Here is a 6905-nt window from a genome sequence, read left to right on the forward strand (position 1 = left end):
TGGGTGTAATACTTTATCATGTGCTGCTTTTAGGTGGAGAAGGCGTCCAAAGCTTGCGGGTCGTTGTGCATGTGGGTCATAGCTATGGATCTTTACTCCAAAGAAAGAGAAAACGTGGTTAAAGCACAGGTCAGTCATAAAGAGTGCAGTTTATTATTACTGATACACATGCACATTTGCAATATTTCTTCACAGTCTGCTGTCTGTTCCTTTGTCACTTTGGCTATTCATCTGCCATGCACCGCTCTGTGTGACTGGTCTGCATACTCTTCTCCCGCTACCCTTACCTACGCAGGCAGAGCTGGATACAACCAAGAAAACACTAAGGGAAAAGCAACAACAACTTAAGGAGGTGGAGGATCAGATGAAGGACCTACAAAATGGCTCTGACACAGGCTCGACAGGACAGAGCAGGGAAACTGACTTCTGCTCTGGGGGACAGCAGATACGCTGGGAAAAAAATGTTGCAAATCTTGAGCAGGACATCAACAGTGTTGTGGGAAATGTATGCATTGCAGCTGCCTGCATTGCCTACTATGGAGCCTTCACTTCCCACCATAGACAGCTGGTAGGTACAGTGTGATGGGATGGTTTAAAACCTTTAGGGCCTCTGTGATAAAGTGTGCAGCTGGTATGGCCAATGTGAGCCTGGTCTAGAGTTTTTTTTTTAGAAACATATTGTGAAAAAGCAGTAACAGCTAATACCATATACCCTGTTTACTCTTGTTCCCCAGTGGATTAAGCAGTGTCAGAAGCTAAACATACCCATCAGTTCCCCCTTCAGCCTGATCGACTTTCTGAGTGATCCATATGACATCCTCCAGTGGAACACTGAAGGGTTGCCCTGTGACACTGTATCTACAGAGAATGGAATCCTGGTAACCAAAGACCGTCGCTGGCCTCTTATGATCGACCCACAGGATCAGGTGGCGTAAATTAATTCAGAGGACATATGTATTCTATGAAAATAGAACCTCCTTTCAGACACAGTCAGAGACAAAGTCACAGACTGGCCTCCGCCCCAGGATACCTAACGCAACAATACCAAGCTTCCCTTCATACAGTAGAAAGGACACCAACCAGCTCGTTCAGCATTGCAAATCTGCACTAAATTAAGATATTTTCACTGCTTCTTTATTGTGTTTCCATGTCTGATCATGTTTCCTTGAATGCTGTAGGTAATACACTTTGTGAATTGTACACAGCTATTTTGTTTTGCATCCATTCAGGTACAAAGTCTTTTGCCACATTAAGTCAAAGTTATTTCTTTCTTTTCTGAAGCAGACATTTGTGTCTGGTGGACGAACGTTGATCAGGCTTGGAGACTCAGATATCAACTTTGACAACAACTTCAGGTTTTATGACTACAAAGCTGGCCAACCCACACTACCCTCCAGAGGTAAAAGCAGCACAGGGTATTTCCATTGTCTCTATTTCATCATCAACTGTGGAAAGTGTTTTTGTGCTTTAGCATAATAACTCCTGCTGTTATTGTGTCCAAATGGCATCAGCTGTCAGGGGGTTGTTAGACGGAGGACACAAATGCAGATTTAGCCGGAGGTGAAAGCAAACTCAGTGTTTTATTGCAGGCTAGTTCGATACACAGAAGTTCAGTCCGCGAGGCAGAGGTATCCAAAAGGGCACAGGCAAAAACCAGTGGTCAAAGTCCAAAGCAATGATCGGTACACAGGAGTTCAGTCCGCGAGGCAGAGGTATCCAAAAGGGCACAGGCAAAAACCAGTGGTCAAAGTCCAAAGCAATGATCGGTACACAGGAGTTCAGTCCGCGAGGCAGAGGTAACACAAAGGGCAAGGCAAAAACAGTAGTCCGATCAAAACGGGTGATACACAGGAAAATCCAAAACTTACTCGAAAACTCACTGGGGAAATCACAAGAGCGGAAGGCTACTTGGACGGCTGTGTCGCAGGATAACTCACAAATCGAACTGGCAACAAGGGGCAGGAAACACACAGGCTTTATACACAGGAGGGCGGGAAGACAATTGGACACAGGTGAAGCACATTAGGGGGGAGCAAGTAATCACAGGAGGGGGAAGGGAGCACACATGAGGAAGGGGAAGTAAACAGAACTGAAACACAAGGGGAAGATCGAGTTTCAAAATAAAACAGGAAGTGACTAGTAAAACTAAAACTAATATAAACAGAAAATGAACTACAAAATAAAAGACCTGGTTGAAACCATGACATCAGCAAGTGTGCACCAGAGACAGTTAGGTCACTATGGAGTCTTGGAATTCACATTCAACAAACCTTTGCTCACAAAATCCCAAACGGCTATCAACTATAATAGGTATTTATGTGCTTTCCAAGAAGCACACGTTTGGAATAAAAACAGTATCGCACACAAGAACCTTTGTGAATCCTTCTGCCATTGAAGCTACATATTGGGCAGTATAATGAACGCCTGCCATCAAACCATGTTTCTGCAGACATTAAATCACCTGCCAGCTACACCTGTGTGCAATGCCCTTTTGTTCAACACCAGCCAGGAGAGCAGAAGGACCCTGTGAATGCAAGGGTTTACTCCAGTGTTTATTCAAACCAGGGGTTGCATGGTGACTGTAACGGCCGAATAAGTCTGAGGAGCGTTTTTGTTAGACAGAAAAAACAAAGGCACTGATGATGCAGAGTGACATGACAGTTAAATCTTCATAAATTAATGAGTGTTTCATTAGAATTGTAGTGTCTGTGATCCTGGCTTCGATTAATGTAAAATGTGTCTTTTGGCATGTACATTTTTTTCTGTTTTCCAGAAATGTATTAAAGTTACAATCATCAATTTCACTGCGACTGAGTCTGGCCTGGAGGACCAACTGCTCAGGTAGACACAAGACAGATATTGAATTCTAACCAAACTTTAAGACTCACATTCACAATGTTACAACCGGCCTAGGGGAAACCTAGTTGTAGCATAAAGTGACTCTTCCCTCCTGTTCCAATTCCCAAGGTATATATGAAAGATATCAACGACGAATGGAATTTATATAAATTTATTTATAAACGAACCGAGACAACAGAAACCTTCAGGGTGAGCAATGCCAAAATAACAAACAAAACAAATAAGGTTCTCAGCTCCTGTCCTTCCTGAACAAAAGAAAATAGATTCAAACAAAAATACAGGTCACTTCCCTGACTTCCTAACAAAAAAACAGGAGAAAACGAATAAACAAAAACGGCTTCTCACCCCTACTCGAATGTGTCTGAACAAAGACAAACCACTGAGTGACTTTTGACTGGTACATTTAAATGTCATCATATGTCCTAACCAGCAGGGGGAGCACTGATCATAAACTCTCTGTCTCACTCTGTTTTTATGGACGATGATGCTGACTGTTGTTTTCTTGCTTCTCTCTGTAAACAGCTTGTAAACAGCAGCTTCCCTGAGGGGAAACTCAGCTAATAAATGATGCTGTAACCTCTGGGACTTGATCTGCTGGGTGGGAGTCCACTACATTATCCATCCATCCTCATCCATCCAGCTACACCCTCCCTCCTAAAATGCTGGCTGGAGGATGCGGGCATCGATCCCGCTACCTCTCGCATGCTAAGCGAGCGCTCTACCATTTCTGATGATATTCTAATTATATGACCAGCACCTGTAGTGGTGTTTTGCTGCAGCCTGTGGGGTCACCATAGAAACAAAGACAGAACAGGCCCCCTGAGTGACAGCAAAGAACAGGCCCCAGACAGAACAGGCCCCCATACTGCTCACTTATAACAGGGATAATAAGTAAAGTTCTTTACAATAAATTCACATTCACATTTTATTATCACTTCACACATGGCACAGTATATATGGCAGAGAGTTAAAGGTGGAATATGTAGTCAGAGTTAATACCAAATATTGACACTAGGTGGCAGCACTTCAGCCTCCATCCACTGCTGCACTACCAGCACCACTCTCAGTGCTTTTTGTTTCCATTGACTGTACAACATGATTCAATCCATGTTATTTATATGACAAACTATGTGTAGTGTTTCTATGTGTGTAGCTGACATGTTGCTCAGCTTCCATTGGACACATATACTAGATGGAAGCTGCAGCAGGATTGGCTGATGACTGATCACAGGTGTGAACAATCAGCCGGTGACGAGTGGAGCAGGAGCAGCTGCCCATGCTGCAGAGACACAAACAGCAGCAGCACTCTGTGACCCATGTCCACTCTGTGTGTCCTCCAGGCAGTCCTCCTCATGTCTCTGCTCATGTCTTTATCAGGACAGCAGTCAGGTCCAGCCCTCTGGGGGATTTCTGCTCTCACTGTTTAACTCTGATTTCCTGATAGCAGCACTCACACAGCTCAATGCTGAAGAATCAGATCCTTTCATGAATATGTACTGCAGCTAATACAGCAGTAAACATTCACCCCTTCACTCACACACAAAGAAGGAGAAAAAGACCAACAACAACAACCAGGAAGTACCCAGACCATGACACTCAGTCCATGTTAGACACACAAATGTTCTCTTGCTGCCTCATATATCCAGCCACTGACAGTTACCATGGTAACCAGGTCATCAGTGTTATTCAGCTCACTTGTCAGTGATCAGATCTGTTCCATTAGTATCTTAAGTGACTGCAGACAGTGTTGTTAGATTTGTTTATGGTTTACGAGTGTTCACAAAGTGAGAGAAACACGTAATAGCATGTTGCTAACAGACGCTAATTCCATGTTGTCTGTGTTACCTTAAAGCTAGACTCATAACCAGAGAGTAAGTACGCTTATATTTAGTTATGAGGTTAAGTTGGTTACATGTGTGACTGTGAAATGAAGATGCATTTGTTTATTTCTGAACAGAATGTTTGAGATTAGTGCAGCATATACATTGAAAATGTTTGGATGTTTGTATTTGGAATCAAAGCAGAACATAAGCAGAGAGCCAGACAAAATGGTGAACTAGAACAGAGCAAATGTACTGCTGAAAATGTCCTGAGCTCATGCGTCTTACTGTACAACAATGAGAGTGGAAAGACACACAACTGTCCTCACCGGGATTATGGCTGTAAATTGTGTGCATAGACAGAAGTTTTATGTGTCCAGGTCAGGACAGACATTCAGCTTGTAGCTGATTGACTAACTTACTACAATGAGACATTGTTTGTGTGTTTGCTGCAGTTTGAGTTGTTGATCCCACAAATCCAAAGTGTTACTGTTCATTTGACCTGTGTGCCTGTAAGGAGACACTGAAACATGGCATCTTCTGACAGCTTTAGGAGCACCTGGACCACAACATTATATTAGACTGTGATGGAGATGCTATCCATCTGTGATATTAGCACAACAATGATTCTTTTCCATTTGTCTAACACAATATTTAGCAGCAAAAAGACTGTTTGAGGCCTCACAAAGTGAGGAAGGTCTAAAAGTATGAACTAACCTTCAGCATGATACCTTGATGCTTCACATCAGTCTTTCTGCTTCTCTTGTGCTGTCTGACATGTACTGAAGTCTCACTTTCTGTTTGAGGAACATACTCTTCCTCACTGATCTCACAAAGTGATGAAGACTCTTCTGATGTGTTTTCAGCCTAACATGAATGAAAGGTTGATTATTATTGTTCATGTCTTGGATGTTTAGTAGTTGTCAGATCATGGTTTGGAAGAGGCTCCACAAAGAAGAACATTTCAGTGCCTGTCTAAATGAACCATCACAGTGGACTTGTGTTTGTAATCAGCATGTCATTCACTGCCATGCAGCCAGCTGTGTAGTAATACTGCTGATAGAAGTGTCAGTGACAGCAGCAATTAATTCAAATTAAATTAATTAAAATTAGTGAGAGCAGGGAATTCTGCCTATCATTCTGGAATACTGATGTCTATACTGGAATGCTGCCACTTATTCTAGATTTCTGCTTTTCATTCTGGAATTTTGACTTTGACTTAACTTTCTGTGATAGCTGTCTGTCAAACGCAGGCTCTGGTCGGCGCAGATTTACCTTCGAATGAAATGGAAACAAGTAAAGGAGCACCAACACCAAACTGGACAGGACAACCTGGACAAGACCATGCACTCATGGACAGAACCAACCTGGGTTGTCAGACTCTTCATTGTTACCTTTTCCTAGTTGTTGTGGCCGAGTGGTTAAGGCGATGGACTTGAAGTCCGTTGGGGTTTCCCCGCGCAGGTTCGAATCCTGCCAACAACGGTTCTTTTCATCTCCAAGATCACTTTATGCCCCTCCATGTCTGAGGACCAAACCCTGGCACAGTCCATCTGACACAAAAACTGTCATTTTAAAATTGCTGGGCCGAGAACAACTGTTGTGCAATGAGGAGGCAAAGGATAAAACGTCCCAGCACATTTCAAACCCAGTTTCACCCTGAGGCAGAGACTGCTTCACCTTAAGGACAAAACACCTGGGAAAGGCAGATCTCAAGGTACTACAATAGTCAGAATGATTCATCATGTGGTGACCAGATGAAAAATCTCATCTCTGGCTCAAGACTTGTTGAGATAGCATAGACAGACACACTCTCAGTCTGTCCACATCAGTGTCAGTGAAGATTTCAGATTGTTTATTAAGTGTTCATCCTTGAGCTTTTCCAAACTTGTTGTGGACAGCACGCTTTTCATGTCAGGATGGCCGAGCGGTCCAAGGCGCTGCGTTCAGGTCGCAGTCTCCACTGTTTTATCTTATCTTATCTTCTCTTATCACTCTCTGACACAGTGCTCGAGTAGGACATTGTCGTGACCTTCCCTGGTCACCCCGGATTGTCAGATTCTGTCTCCTGTATTCAGAACATTGAGTGAAAGAAAATACCCTGGGTTTTATAGTTTCGCCTTTTGCAAAAGGGAGAACACTCAGTGAACACAGGCCTTTCAGTCTGCTTCACTCCCCTCCATAAGTGCTCTGCCCTTCCCTGGACACAGGCTTGTTTTATTGAAA

At 43.2% G+C, this 6905-nt stretch overlaps 1 non-coding gene across 1 annotated transcript; it reads left to right on the top strand.

Moving 5' to 3' along the window:
• The first annotated feature begins 6082 nt into the window (after window positions 1-6082).
• trnas-uga (transfer RNA serine (anticodon UGA)) lies at window positions 6083-6164 on the top strand. Its single transcript has one exon. It is a non-coding gene; the product is annotated as a tRNA-Ser (tRNA).
• The last annotated feature ends 741 nt before the right edge of the window (window positions 6165-6905 follow it).

Source organism: Parambassis ranga, unplaced genomic scaffold, assembly GCF_900634625.1.
Source record: "Parambassis ranga unplaced genomic scaffold, fParRan2.1 scaffold_22_arrow_ctg1, whole genome shotgun sequence".
NCBI lineage: Eukaryota > Metazoa > Chordata > Actinopteri > Ambassidae > Parambassis > Parambassis ranga.